This window comes from Phalangium opilio, unplaced genomic scaffold, assembly GCF_054372755.1.
Source record: "Phalangium opilio isolate 3A_F unplaced genomic scaffold, DU_Popi_V2 ptg000500l_1, whole genome shotgun sequence".
Taxonomy (NCBI): domain Eukaryota; kingdom Metazoa; phylum Arthropoda; class Arachnida; order Opiliones; family Phalangiidae; genus Phalangium; species Phalangium opilio.
The window spans coordinates 839,365-854,017 of record NW_028324238.1 but is presented as its reverse complement, the minus strand read 5'-3'; the positions used below and the strand labels follow the sequence as shown (position 1 = coordinate 854,017).

General features: G+C 42.7%; 10 non-coding genes across 10 annotated transcripts; all 10 read right to left on the bottom strand.

Annotated features, from left to right (window-relative positions):
* Positions 1-8: 8 nt before the first annotated feature.
* Positions 9-81, bottom strand: TRNAF-GAA (transfer RNA phenylalanine (anticodon GAA)). Its single transcript has one exon. It is a non-coding gene; the product is annotated as a tRNA-Phe (tRNA).
* An 822-nt stretch (positions 82-903) lies between these two features.
* On the bottom strand, positions 904-976 carry TRNAF-GAA (transfer RNA phenylalanine (anticodon GAA)). Its single transcript has one exon. It is a non-coding gene; the product is annotated as a tRNA-Phe (tRNA).
* A 380-nt stretch (positions 977-1,356) lies between these two features.
* Positions 1,357-1,429, bottom strand: TRNAF-GAA (transfer RNA phenylalanine (anticodon GAA)). The gene has a single exon. It is a non-coding gene; the product is annotated as a tRNA-Phe (tRNA).
* Positions 1,430-1,506: 77 nt separating this feature from the next.
* Positions 1,507-1,579, bottom strand: TRNAF-GAA (transfer RNA phenylalanine (anticodon GAA)). The gene has a single exon. It is a non-coding gene; the product is annotated as a tRNA-Phe (tRNA).
* Positions 1,580-2,401: 822 nt separating this feature from the next.
* On the bottom strand, positions 2,402-2,474 carry TRNAF-GAA (transfer RNA phenylalanine (anticodon GAA)). Its single transcript has one exon. It is a non-coding gene; the product is annotated as a tRNA-Phe (tRNA).
* A 1,286-nt stretch (positions 2,475-3,760) lies between these two features.
* TRNAF-GAA (transfer RNA phenylalanine (anticodon GAA)) lies at positions 3,761-3,833 on the bottom strand. Its single transcript has one exon. It is a non-coding gene; the product is annotated as a tRNA-Phe (tRNA).
* An 822-nt stretch (positions 3,834-4,655) lies between these two features.
* TRNAF-GAA (transfer RNA phenylalanine (anticodon GAA)) lies at positions 4,656-4,728 on the bottom strand. Its single transcript has one exon. It is a non-coding gene; the product is annotated as a tRNA-Phe (tRNA).
* Positions 4,729-7,373: 2,645 nt separating this feature from the next.
* On the bottom strand, positions 7,374-7,446 carry TRNAL-UAA (transfer RNA leucine (anticodon UAA)). The gene has a single exon. It is a non-coding gene; the product is annotated as a tRNA-Leu (tRNA).
* Positions 7,447-13,712: 6,266 nt separating this feature from the next.
* On the bottom strand, positions 13,713-13,785 carry TRNAF-GAA (transfer RNA phenylalanine (anticodon GAA)). Its single transcript has one exon. It is a non-coding gene; the product is annotated as a tRNA-Phe (tRNA).
* Positions 13,786-14,315: 530 nt separating this feature from the next.
* TRNAF-GAA (transfer RNA phenylalanine (anticodon GAA)) lies at positions 14,316-14,388 on the bottom strand. Its single transcript has one exon. It is a non-coding gene; the product is annotated as a tRNA-Phe (tRNA).
* Positions 14,389-14,653: the final 265 nt, after the last annotated feature.

The following is a 14,653-nucleotide window of genomic DNA, read 5'->3' as shown; positions in this document are numbered from 1 at the left end:
TTTCATATTGCCGAAACCCGGGATCGAACCAGGGACCTTTAGATCTTCAGTCTAACACTCTCCCAACTGAGCTATTTCGGCTCTTGTTCACGCAACCAGGGAAACTTTGCTTAGGACAACAGTTTACTTTAATGTATACGACCCAAAAGCCTTTCTTGTTGCCGAAACCCGGGATCGACCCAGGGACCTTTAGATCTTCAGTCTAACGCTCTCCCAACTGAGGTATTTCGGCTCTCATTCATGCAAAAAGGGAAACTTTACTGAAGCAAATAATTTACTTAAAGATACACGACCCAAAAACCACTCGTGTTGCCGAAACCCGGGATCGAACCAGGGACCCTTAGATCTTCAGTCTAACCCTCTCCCAACTGAGCTATTTCGGCTCTCTTTCGTGCAAACAGGGAAATTTTACTGAAGCAAATAATTTACTTTAAGATACACGATCCAAAATGATTCCATATTGCCGAAACCCGGGATCGAACCAGGGACCTTTAGATCTTCAGTCTAGCGGTCTCCCAACTGAGCTATTTCGGCTCTTTTTCACGCAACCAGGGAAACTTTGCATAGGAAAACAGTTTACGTTAATGTATACGACCCAAAAGCCTTTCTTGTTGCCGAAACCCGGGACCTTTAGATCTTCAGTCTAACGCTCTCACAACTGAGCTATTTCGGCTCTCTTTCATGCAAAACAGGGAAACTTTACTGAAGCAAATAATTTACTTAAAGATATACGACCCAAAAAGCACTCGTGTTGCCGAAACCCGGGATCGAACCAGGAACCTTTAGATATTCAGTCCAACGCTCTCCCAATTGAGCTATTTCGGCTCTCTTTCGTGCAAACAGGGAAACTTTACTGAAGCAAATAATTTACTTTAAGATACACGATCCAAAAAGATTTCATATTGCCGAAACCCGGGATCGAACCAGGGACCTTTAGATCTTCAGTCTAACGCTCTCCCAACTGAGCTATTTCGGCTCTATTTGATGCAAACAGGGAAACCTTCCTGAAGCAAATAATTTACTTAAAGATACACGACCCAAAAACCACTCGTGTTGCCGAAACCCGGGATCGAACCAGGGACCTTTAGATATTCAGTCCAACGCTCTCCCAACTGAGCTATTTCGGCTCTCTTTCGTGCAAACAGGGAAACTTTACTGAAGCAAATAATTTACTTTAAGATACACGATCCAAAATGATTCCACATTTCCGAAACCCGGGATCGAACCAGGGACCTTTAGGTTTTCAGTCTAGCGCTCTCCCAACTGAGCTATTTCGGCTCTTTTTCACGCAACCAGGGAAACGTTGCATAGGAAAAGAGTTTACTTTTATGTATACGACCCAAAAGTCTTTCTTGTTGTCGAAACCCGGGATCGAACCAGGGTCCTTTAGATCTTCAGTCTAACGCTCTCCCAACTGAGCTATTTCGGCTATTTTTCATGCAACCAGGGAAACTTTCATTTGGAAATAATTTACTTTAAGATACGCGATCCAAAAACATTTCATATTGCCGAAACCCGGGATCGAACCAGGGACCTTTAGATCTTCAGTCTAACACTCTCCCAACTGAGCTATTTCGGCTCTTGTTCACGCAACCAGGGAAACTTTGCTTAGGACAACAGTTTACTTTAATGTATACGACCCAAAAGCCTTTCTTGTTGCCGAAACCCGGGATCGACCCAGGGACCTTTAGATCTTCAGTCTAACGCTCTCCCAACTGAGGTATTTCGGCTCTCATTCATGCAAAAAGGGAAACTTTACTGAAGCAAATAATTTACTTAAAGATACACGACCCAAAAACCACTCGTGTTGCCGAAACTCGGGATCGAACCAGGGACCCTTAGATCTTCAGTCTAACCCTCTCCCAACTGAGCTATTTCGGCTCTCTTTCGTGCAAACAGGGAAATTTTACTGAAGCAAATAATTTACTTTAAGATACACGATCCAAAATGATTCCATATTGCCGAAACCCGGGATCGAACCAGGGACCTTTAGATCTTCAGTCTAGCGGTCTCCCAACTGAGCTATTTCGGCTCTTTTTCACGCAACCAGGGAAACTTTGCATAGGAAAACAGTTTACGTTAATGTATACGACCCAAAAGCCTTTCTTGTTGCCGAAACCCGGGACCTTTAGATCTTCAGTCTAACGCTCTCACAACTGAGCTATTTCGGCTCTCATTCATGCAAAACAGGGAAACTTTACTGAAGCAAATAATTTACTTAAAGATATACGACCCAAAAAGCACTCGTGTTGCCGAAACCCGGGATCGAACCAGGAACCTTTAGATATTCAGTCCAACGCTCTCCCAATTGAGCTATTTCGGCTCTCTTTCGTGCAAACAGGGAAACTTTACTGAAGCAAATAATTTACTTTAAGATACACGATCCAAAAAGATTTCATATTGCCAAAACCCGGGATCGAACCAGGGACCTTTAGATCTTCAGTCTAACGCTCTCCCAACTGAGCTATTTCGGCTCTATTTGATGCAAACAGGGAAACCTTCCTGAAGCAAATAATTTACTTAAAGATACACGACCCAAAAACCACTCGTGTTGCCGAAACCCGGGATCGAACCAGGGACCTTTAGATATTCAGTCCAACGCTCTCCCAACTGAGCTATTTCGGCTCTCTTTCGTGCAAACAGGGAAACTTTACTGAAGCAAATAATTTACTTTAAGATACACGATCCAAAAAGATTTCATATTGCCAAAACCCGGGATCGAACCAGGGACCTTTAGATCTTCAGTCTAACGCTCTCCCAACTGAGCGATTTCGGCTCACTTTCGTGCAACAAAAGAAACTTTTCTAGAGATAATAATTTAATTTAAAATAAACGACCCAACAAGCTTTCATATATCCGAAACCCGGGATAGAACAACTGACCTTTAGATTTTCAGTTTAACGCTCTCCCAACTGAGCTATTTCGGCTCTCTTTCATGCAACCAGGGAAACTTTCCTGAAGCAAATAATTTACTTTAAGATACACAACCCAAAAACCTCTCGTGTTGCCAAAACCCGGGATTGAACCAGTGACCTTTAGACCTTCAGTCTAACGCTCTTCTTACTGATCTATTTCGGCTCTTTTTCATGCAACCTGGGGAACTTTCCCCAAGAAAATATTTTGCTTTAATGTACAAGACCTAAAAAGCTTTCGTGTTGCCGAAACCCGGGATCGAACCAGTTACCGTAAGATCTTCGGTCTAACGTTCTCCCAACTGACCAATTTCGGCTCATGTTTAAGCAACCTAGGGAAACTTTCCTGAAGCAAATAGTTTACTTTAAGATACACGACCCAAAAAGGTTTCGTTTTGCCGAAACTTGGGATCGAACCAGGGACCTGTAGATCTTCAGTCTAACGCTCTCCCAACTGAGCAATTTCGGCTCATGTTTATGCAGCTAGGGAATTTTTCCTGAAGCAAATAATTTACTTTAAGATACACGACCCAAAAAGCTCCCGTGTGTCCGAAACCCGAGCTCGAACCAGGAATCTTTAGATCTTCTGTCAAACGCTCTCCCAACAGAGCTATTTCGGCTCATGTTCAAGCACCTATGGAAACTTTCCTGAAGCAAATAGTTTACTTTAAGATACACGACCCAAAGAGCTTTCATGCTGCCGAAACCCGGGATTGAACCAGTGACCGTTAGATCTTCAGTCTAACGTTCTCCCAACTGAGCTATTTCGGCTATTTTTCATGCAACCAGGGAAACTTTCATTTGGAAATAATTTACTTTAAGATACGCGATCCAAAAACATTTCATATTGCCGAAACCCGGGATCGAACCAGGGACCTTTAGATCTTCAGTCTAACACTCTCCCAACTGAGCTATTTCGGCTCTTGTTCACGCAACCAGGGAAACTTTGCTTAGGACAACAGTTTACTTTAATGTATACGACCCAAAAGCCTTTCTTGTTGCCGAAACCCGGGATCGACCCAGGGACCTTTAGATCTTCAGTCTAACGCTCTCCCAACTGAGGTATTTCGGCTCTCATTCATGCAAAAAGGGAAACTTTACTGAAGCAAATAATTTACTTAAAGATACACGACCCAAAAACCACTCGTGTTGCCGAAACTCGGGATCGAACCAGGGACCCTTAGATCTTCAGTCTAACCCTCTCCCAACTGAGCTATTTCGGCTCTCTTTCGTGCAAACAGGGAAATTTTACTGAAGCAAATAATTTACTTTAAGATACACGATCCAAAATGATTCCATATTGCCGAAACCCGGGATCGAACCAGGGACCTTTAGATCTTCAGTCTAGCGGTCTCCCAACTGAGCTATTTCGGCTCTTTTTCACGCAACCAGGGAAACTTTGCATAGGAAAACAGTTTACGTTAATGTATACGACCCAAAAGCCTTTCTTGTTGCCGAAACCCGGGACCTTTAGATCTTCAGTCTAACGCTCTCACAACTGAGCTATTTCGGCTCTCTTTCATGCAAAACAGGGAAACTTTACTGAAGCAAATAATTTACTTAAAGATATACGACCCAAAAAGCACTCGTGTTGCCGAAACCCGGGATCGAACCAGGAACCTTTAGATATTCAGTCCAACGCTCTCCCAATTGAGCTATTTCGGCTCTCTTTCGTGCAAACAGGGAAACTTTACTGAAGCAAATAATTTACTTTAAGATACACGATCCAAAAAGATTTCATATTGCCGAAACCCGGGATCGAACCAGGGACCTTTAGATCTTCAGTCTAACGCTCTCCCAACTGAGCTATTTCGGCTCTATTTGATGCAAACAGGGAAACCTTCCTGAAGCAAATAATTTACTTAAAGATACACGACCCAAAAACCACTCGTGTTGCCGAAACCCGGGATCGAACCAGGGACCTTTAGATATTCAGTCCAACGCTCTCCCAACTGAGCTATTTCGGCTCTCTTTCGTGCAAACAGGGAAACTTTACTGAAGCAAATAATTTACTTTAAGATACACGATCCAAAAAGATTTCATATTGCCAAAACCCGGGATCGAACCAGGGACCTTTAGATCTTCAGTCTAACGCTCTCCCAACTGAGCGATTTCGGCTCACTTTCGTGCAACAAAAGAAACTTTTCTAGAGATAATAATTTAATTTAAAATAAACGACCCAACAAGCTTTCATATATCCGAAACCCGGGATAGAACAACTGACCTTTAGATTTTCAGTTTAACGCTCTCCCAACTGAGCTATTTCGGCTCTCTTTCATGCAACCAGGGAAACTTTCCTGAAGCAAATAATTTACTTTAAGATACACAACCCAAAAACCTCTCGTGTTGCCAAAACCCGGCATTGAACCAGTGACCTTTAGACCTTCAGTCTAACGCTCTTCTTACTGATCTATTTCGGCTCTTTTTCATGCAACCTGGGGAACTTTCCCCAAGAAAATATTTTGCTTTAATGTACAAGACCTAAAAAGCTTTCGTGTTGCCGAAACCCGGGATCGAACCAGTTACCGTAAGATCTTCGGTCTAACGTTCTCCCAACTGACCAATTTCGGCTCATGTTTAAGCAACCTAGGGAAACTTTCCTGAAGCAAATAGTTTACTTTAAGATACACGACCCAAAAAGGTTTCGTTTTGCCGAAACTTGGGATCGAACCAGGGACCTGTAGATCTTCAGTCTAACGTTCTCCCAACTGAGCTATTTCGGCTCATGTTTAAGCACCTAGGGAAACTTTCCTGAAGCAAATAGTTTACTTTAAGATACACGACCCAAAAAGCTTTCATATTGCCGAAACCCGGGCTCGAACCAGAAACCTTTAGATCTTAAGTCTAACGCTCTCCCCACAGAGCTATTTCGGCTCATGTTCAAGCACCTAGGGAAACTTTCCTGAAGCAAATAGTTTACTTTAAGATACACGACCCAAAGAGCTTTCATGCTACCGAAACCCGGGATTGAACCAGTGACCGTTAGATCTTCAGTCTAACGTTCTCCCAACTGAGCTATTTCGGCTCATGTTTATGCACCTAGGGAAACTTTCCTGAAGCAAATACTTTACTTTAAGATACACGACCCAAAAAGGTTTCGTATTGCCGAAACCGGGGTCGAACCCGGGACCTTTAGATCTTCAGTCTAACGCTCTCCCAACTGAGCAATTTCTGCTCATGTTTTAGCAGCTAGGGAATTTTTCCTGAAGCAAATATTTTACATTAAGATACACGACCCAAAAAGCTCCCGTGTTGCCGAAACCCGGGCTCGAAACAGGAACCTTGAGATCTTCAGTGTAACGCTCACCCAATAGAGCTTTTTCGGCTCATGTTCAAGCACCTAGGGAAACTTTCCTGAAGCAAATAGTTTACTTTAAGATACACGACCCAAATAGCTCTCGTGTTGCCAAAACCCGGGCTCGAACCAGGGACCTTTAGATCTTCAGTCTAACGCTCTCCCAACTGAGCGATTTCGGCTCACTTTCGTGCAACAAAAGAAACTTTCCTAGAGATAATAATTTAATTTAAAATACACGACCCAACAAGCTTTCATATAGCCGAAACCCGGGATAGAACAACTGACCTTTAGATTTTCGGTTTAACGCTCTCCCAACTGAGCTATTTCGGCTCTCTTTCATGCAACCAGGGAAACTTTCCTGAAGCAAATAATTTACTTTAAGATACACAACCCAAAAACCTCTCGTGTTGCCAAAACCCGGGATTGAACCAGTGACCTTTAGACCTTCAGTCTAACGCTCTTCTTACTGATCTATTTCGGCTCTTTTTCATGCAACCTGGGGAACTTTCCCCAAGAAAATATTTTACTTTAATGTACAAGACCTAAAAAGCTTTCGTGTTGCCGAAACCCGGGATTGAACCAGTTACCGTAAGATCTTCGGTCTAACGTTCTCCCAACTGAGCCATTCCGGCTCATGTTTAAGCACCTAGGGAAACTTTCCTGAAGCAAATATTTTACATTAAGATACACGACCCAAAAAGCTTTCATATTGCCAAAACCCGCGATCGAACCAGGGACCTTTAGATCTTCAGTCTAACGCTCTCCCAACTGAGCAATTTCGGCTCATGTTTAAGCGGCTAGGGAATTTTTACTGAAGCAAATAGTTTACTTTAAGATACACGACCCAAAAAGCTCCCGTTTTGCCGAAACCCGGGCTCGAACCAGGAACCTATAGATCTTCAGTCTAACGCTCTCCCAACAGAGCTATTTCGGCTCATGTTCAAGCACCTAAGGAAACTTTCCTGAAGCAAATAGTTTACTTTAAGATACACGACCCAAAGAGCTTTCATATTGCCCAAACACGGGATTGAACCAGTGCCCGTTAGATCTTCAGTCTAACATTCTCCCAACTGAGCTATTTCGGCACATGTTTAAGCACCTAGGGAAAATTTCCTGAAGCAAATAGTTTACTTTAAGATACACGACCCAAAAAGCTTTCATATCGCCGAAACCCGGGCTCGAACCAGGAACCTTTAGATCTTAAGTCTAACGCTCTCCCCACAGAGCTATTTCGGCTCATGTTCAAGCACTTAGGGAAACTTTCCTGAAGCAAATAGTTTACTTTAACATACACGACCCAAAGAGCTTTCATGCTGCCGAAACCCGGGATTGAACCAGTGACCGTTAGATTTTCAGTCTAACGTTCTCCCAACTGAGCTATTTCGGCTCATGTTTAAGCACCTAGGGAAACTTTCCTGAAGCAAATAGTTTACTTTAAGATACACGACCCAAAAAGCTTTCATATTGCCGAAACCCGGGCTCGAACCAGGAACCTTTAGATCTTCAGTCTAACGCTCTCCCAACAGAGCTATTTCGGCTCATGTTCAACCACCTAGGAAAACTTTCCTGAAGCAAATAGTTTACTTTAAGATACACGACCCAAAGAGCTTTCATGCTGCCGAAACCCGGGAATGAACCAGTGACCGTTAGATCTTCAGTCTAACGTTCTCCCAACTGAGCTATTTCGGCTCATGTTGATGCAGCTAGGGAAACTTTCCTGAAGCAAATAGTTTACTTTAAGATACACGACACAAAAAGCTTTCATATTGTCCAAACCCGGGATCGAACCAGGTACCTTTAGATCTTCAGTCTAACGCTCTCACAACTGAGCTAATTCGGCTGTCTTTCACGCAACCAGGGAAACTTTCCTTTGGAAATAATTTACTTTAAGATAAACGATCCAAAAAGATTTCATATTGCCGAAACCCTGGATCGAACCAGGGACCTTTAGATCTTCAGTCTAACGCTCTCCCAACAGAGCTATTTTGGCTCATGTTCTAGCACCTAGGGAAACTTTCCTGAAGCAAATAGTTTACTTTAAGATACACGACCCAAAAAGGTTTCGTATTGCCGAAACCCGGGATCGAACCCGGGGCCTTTAGATCTTCAGTCTATCGCTCTCCCAACTGAGCAATTTCGGCTCATGTCTTAGCAGCTAGGGAATTTTTCCTGAAGCAAATAATTTACTTTAAGATACACGACCCAACAAGCTTTCATATATCCGAAACCCGGGATAGAACAACTGAACTTTAGATTTTCAGTTTAACAATCTCCCAACTGAGCTATTTCGGCTCTCTTTCATGCAACCAGGGAAACTTTCCTGAAGCAAATAATTTACTTTAAGATACACAACCCAAAAAGCTCTCGTGTTGCCAAAATCCGGGATTGAACCAGTGACCTTCAGATCTTCAGTCTAACGCTCTTCTTACTGATCTATTTCGGCTCTTTTTCATGCAACCTGGGGAATTTCCCCAAGAAAATATTTTACTTTAATGTACAAGACCTAAAAAGCTTTCGTGTTGCCGAACCCCGGGATCGAACCAGTTACCGTAAGATCTTCAGTCTAACGTTCTCCCAACTGAGCCATTTCGGCTCATGTTTTAGCACCTAGGGAAACTTTCCTGAAGCAAACAGTTTACTTTAAGATACACGACCCAAAAAGCTTTCATATTACCGACACCCGGTATCGAACCAGGTACCTTTAGATCTTCAGTCTAACGCTCTCACAAATGAGCTAATTCGGCTCTCTTTCACGCAACCAGGGAAAATTTCCTGAAGCAAATATTTTACATTAAGATACACGACCCAAAAAGCTTTCATATTGCCGAAACCTGCGATCGAACCAGGGACATTTAGATCTTCAGTCTAACGCTCTCCCAGCTGAGCTATTTCGGCTCATGTTCAAGCACCTAGGGAAACTTTCTTGAAGCAAATAGTTTACTTTAAGATACACGACCCAAAAAGGTTTCGTATTGCCGAAACCCGGGATCGAACCAGGGACCTTTGGATCTTCAGTCTAACGCTCTCCCAACTGAGCTACTTCGGCTCTTTTTCATGCAACCAGGGAAACTTTTCTTTGGAAATAATTTACTTTAAGATAAACGATCCAAAAAGATTTCATATTGCTGAAACCCTGGATCGAACCAGGGACCTTTAGATCTTCAGTCTAACGCTCTCCCAACAGAGCTATTTTGGCTCATGTTCTAGCACCTAGGGAAACTTTCCTGAAGCAAATAGTTTACTTTAAGATACACGACCCAAAGAGCTTTCATGCTGCCGAAACCCGGGATTGAACCAGTGACCGTTAGATCTTCAGTCTAACGTTCTCCCAACTGAGCTATTTCGGCTCATGTTGATGCAGCTAGGGAAACTTTCCTGAAGCAAATAGTTTACTTTAAGATACACGACACAAAAAGCTTTCATATTGTCCAAACCCGGGATCGAACCAGGTACCTTTAGATCTTCAGTCTAACGCTCTCACAACTGAGCTAATTCGGCTGTCTTTCACGCAACCAGGGAAACTTTCCTTTGGAAATAATTTACTTTAAGATAAACGATCCAAAAAGATTTCATATTGCCGAAACCCTGGATCGAACCAGGGACCTTTAGATCTTCAGTCTAACGCTCTCCCAACAGAGCTATTTTGGCTCATGTTCTAGCACCTAGGGAAACTTTCCTGAAGCAAATAGTTTACTTTAAGATACACGACCCAAAAAGGTTTCGTATTGCCGAAACCCGGGATCGAACCCGGGGCCTTTAGATCTTCAGTCTATCGCTCTCCCAACTGAGCAATTTCGGCTCATGTCTTAGCAGCTAGGGAATTTTTCCTGAAGCAAATAATTTACTTTAAGATACACGACCCAACAAGCTTTCATATATCCGAAACCCGGGATAGAACAACTGAACTTTAGATTTTCAGTTTAACAATCTCCCAACTGAGCTATTTCGGCTCTCTTTCATGCAACCAGGGAAACTTTCCTGAAGCAAATAATTTACTTTAAGATACACAACCCAAAAAGCTCTCGTGTTGCCAAAATCCGGGATTGAACCAGTGACCTTCAGATCTTCAGTCTAACGCTCTTCTTACTGATCTATTTCGGCTCTTTTTCATGCAACCTGGGGAATTTCCCCAAGAAAATATTTTACTTTAATGTACAAGACCTAAAAAGCTTTCGTGTTGCCGAACCCCGGGATCGAACCAGTTACCGTAAGATCTTCAGTCTAACGTTCTCCCAACTGAGCCATTTCGGCTCATGTTTTAGCACCTAGGGAAACTTTCCTGAAGCAAACAGTTTACTTTAAGATACACGACCCAAAAAGCTTTCATATTACCGACACCCGGTATCGAACCAGGTACCTTTAGATCTTCAGTCTAACGCTCTCACAAATGAGCTAATTCGGCTCTCTTTCACGCAACCAGGGAAAATTTCCTGAAGCAAATATTTTACATTAAGATACACGACCCAAAAAGCTTTCATATTGCCGAAACCTGCGATCGAACCAGGGACATTTAGATCTTCAGTCTAACGCTCTCCCAGCTGAGCTATTTCGGCTCATGTTCAAGCACCTAGGGAAACTTTCTTGAAGCAAATAGTTTACTTTAAGATACACGACCCAAAAAGGTTTCGTATTGCCGAAACCCGGGATCGAACCAGGGACCTTTGGATCTTCAGTCTAACGCTCTCCCAACTGAGCTACTTCGGCTCTTTTTCATGCAACCAGGGAAACTTTCCTTTGGAAATAATTTACTTTAAGATAAACGATCCAAAAAGATTTCATATTGCTGAAACCCTGGATCGAACCAGGGACCTTTAGATCTTCAGTCTAACGCTCTCCCAACAGAGCTATTTTGGCTCATGTTCTAGCACCTAGGGAAACTTTCCTGAAGCAAATAGTTTACTTTAAGATACACGACCCAAAAAGGTTTCGTTCTGCCGAAACTCGGGATCGAACCAGGGACCTTTAGATCTTCAGTCTAACGCTCTCACAACTGAGCTAATTCGGCTCATGTTCTAGCACCTAGGGAAACTTTCCTGAAGCAAATAGTTTACTTTAAGATACACTACCCAAAAAGGTTTCGTTTTGCCGAAACCCGAGCTCGAACCAGAAACCTTTAGATCTTCTGTCTAACGCTCTACCAACAGAGCTATTTCGGCTCATGTTCAAGCACCTAGGGAAACCTTCCTGAAGCAAATATTTTACATTAAGATACACGACCCAAAACAGCTTTCATATTGCCGAAACCCGCGATCGAACCAGGGACCTTTAGATCTTCAGTCTAACGCTCTCCCAGCTGAGCTATTTCGTCTCATGTTCAAGCACCTATGGAAACTTTCCTGAAGCAAACAGTTTACTTTAAGATACACGACCCAAAAAGCTTTCATATCACCGAAACCCGGTATCGAACCAGTTACCTTTAGATCTTCAGTCTAACGCTCTCACAACTGAGCTAATTCGGCTCTCTTTCACGCAACCAGGGAAAATTTCCTGAAGCAAATATTTTACATTAAGATACACGACCCAAAAAGCTTTCATATTGCCGAAAACCGTGATCGAACCAGTAACATTTAGATCTTCAGTCTAACGCTCTCCCAGCTGAGCTATTTCGGCTCATGTTCAAGCACCTAGATAAACTTTCTTGAAGCAAATAGTTTACTTTAAGATACACGACCCAAAAAGCTTTCATATCACCGAAACCCGGTATCGAACCAGGTGCCTTTAGATCTTCAGTCTAACGCTCTCCCAACGGAGCTATTTTGGCTCATGTACTAGCACCTAGGGAAACTTTCCTGAAGCAAATAGTTTACTTTAAGATACACGACCCAAAAAGGTTTCGTTTTGCCGAAACTCGGGATCGAACCAGGGACCTTTAGATCTTCAGTCTAACGCTCTCCCAACTGAGCAATTTCGGCTCATATTTAAGCAGCTAGGGAATTTTTCCTGAAGCAAATAATTTACTTTAAGATACACGACCCAAAAAGCTCCCGTGTTGCCGAAACCCGAGCTCGAACCAGGAACCTTTAGATCTTCTGTGTAACGCTCTACCAACAGAGCTATTTCGGCTCATGTTCAAGCACCTAGGGAAACCTTCCTGAAGCAAATACTTTACATTAAGATACACGACCCAAAACAGCTTTCATATAGCCGAAACCCGCGATCGAACCAGGGACCTTTAGATCTTCAGTCTAACGCTCTCCCAGCTGAGCTATTTCGTCTCATGTTCAAGCACCTATGGAAACTTTCCTGAAGCAAACAGTTTACTTTAAGATACACGACCCAAAAAGCTTTCATATTACCGAAACCCGGTATCGAACCAGTTACCTTTAGATCTTCAGTCTAACGCTCTCACAACTGAGCTAATTCGGCTCATGTTCTAGCACCTAGGGAAACTTTCCTGAAGCAAATAGTTTACTTTAAGATACACGACCCAAAAAGGTTTCGTTTTGCCGAAACTCGGGATCGAACCAGGGACCTTTAGATCTTCAGTCTAACGCTCTCCCAACTGAGCAATTTCGGCTCATATTTAAGCAGCTAGGGAATTTTTCCTGAAGCAAATAATTTACTTTAAGATACACGACCCAAAAAGCTCCCGTGTTTCCGAAACCCGAGCTCGAACCAGAAACCTTTAGATCTTCTGTCTAACGCTCTACCAACAGAGCTATTTCGGCTCATGTTCAAGCACCTATGGAAACTTTCCTGAAGCAAACAGTTTACTTTAAGATACACGACCCAAAAAGCTTTCATATCACCGAAACCCGGTATCGAACCAGGTGCCTTTAGATCTTCAGACTAACGCTCTCCCAACGGAGCTATTTTGGCTCATGTACTAGCACCTAGGGAAACTTTCCTGAAGCAAATAGTTTACTTTAAGATACACGACCCAAAAAGGTTTCGTTTTGCCGAAACTCGGGATCGAACCAGGGACCTTTAGATCTTCTGTGTAACGCTCTACCAACAGAGCTATTTCGGCTCATGTTCAAGCACCTAGGGAAACCTTCCTGAAGCAAATATTTTACATTAAGATACACGACCCAAAACAGCTTTCATATAGCCGAAACCCGCGATCGAACCAGGGACCTTTAGATCTTCAGTCTAACGCTCTCCCAGCTGAGCTATTTCGTCTCATGTTCAAGCACCTATGGAAACTTTCCTGAAGCAAACAGTTTACTTTAAGATACACGACCCAAAAAGCTTTCATATTACCGAAACCCGGTATCGAATCAGTTACCTTTAGATCTTCAGTCTAACGCTCTCACAACTGAGCTAATTCGGCTCTCTTTCACGCAACCAGGGAAAATTTCCTGAAGCAAATATTTTACATTAAGATACACGACCCAAAAAGCTTTCATATTGCCGAAAACCGTGATCGAACCAGTAACATTTAGATCTTCAGTCTAACGCTCTCCCAGCTGAGCTATTTCGGCTCATGTTCAAGCACCTAGATAAACTTTCTTGAAGCAAATAGTTTACTTTAAGATACACGACCCAAAAAGGTTTCGTATTGCCGAAACCCGGGATCGAACCAGGGACCTTTAGATCTTCAGTCTAACGCTCTCCCAACTGAGCTATTTCGGCTCTTTTTCATGCAACCAGGGAAACTTTCCTTTGGAAATAATTTACTTTAAGATAAACGATCCAAAAAGATTTCATATTGCCGAAACCCTGGATCGAACCAGGGACCTTTAGATCTTCAGTCTAACGCTCTCCCAGCTGAGCTATTTCGTCTCATGTTCAAGCACCTATAGAAACTTTCCAGAAGCAAACAGTTTACTTTAAGATACACGACCCAAAAAGCTTTCATATTACCGAAACCCGGTATCGAACCAGGTACCTTTAGATCTTCAGTCTAACGCTCTCACAACTGAGCTAATTCGGCTCTCTTTCACGGAACCAGGGAAAATTTCCTGAAGCAAATATTTTACATTAAGATACACGACCCAAAAAGCCTTCATATTGCCGAAAACCGTGATCGAACCAGGGACATTTAGATCTTCAGTCTAACGCTCTCCCAACTGAGCTATTTCGGCTCATGTTCAAGCACCTAGATAAACTTTCTTGAAGCAAATAGTTTACTTTAAGATACACGACCCAAAATGGTTTCGTATTGCCGAAACCCGGGATCGAACCAGGGACCTTTAGATCTTCAGTCTAACGCTCTCCCAACTGAGCTATTTCGGCTCTTTTTCATGCAACCAGGGAAACTTTCCTTTGGAAATAATTTACTTTAAGATAAACGATCCAAAAAGATTTCATATTGCCGAAACCCTGGATCGAACCAGGGACCTTTAGATCTTCAGTCTAACGCTCTCCCAACAGAGCTATTTTGGCTCATGTTCTAGCACCTAGGGAAACTTTCCTGAAGCAAATAGTTTACTTTAAGATACACGACCCAAAAAGGTTTCGTTTTGCCGAAACTCGGGATCGAACCAGGAACCTTTAGATC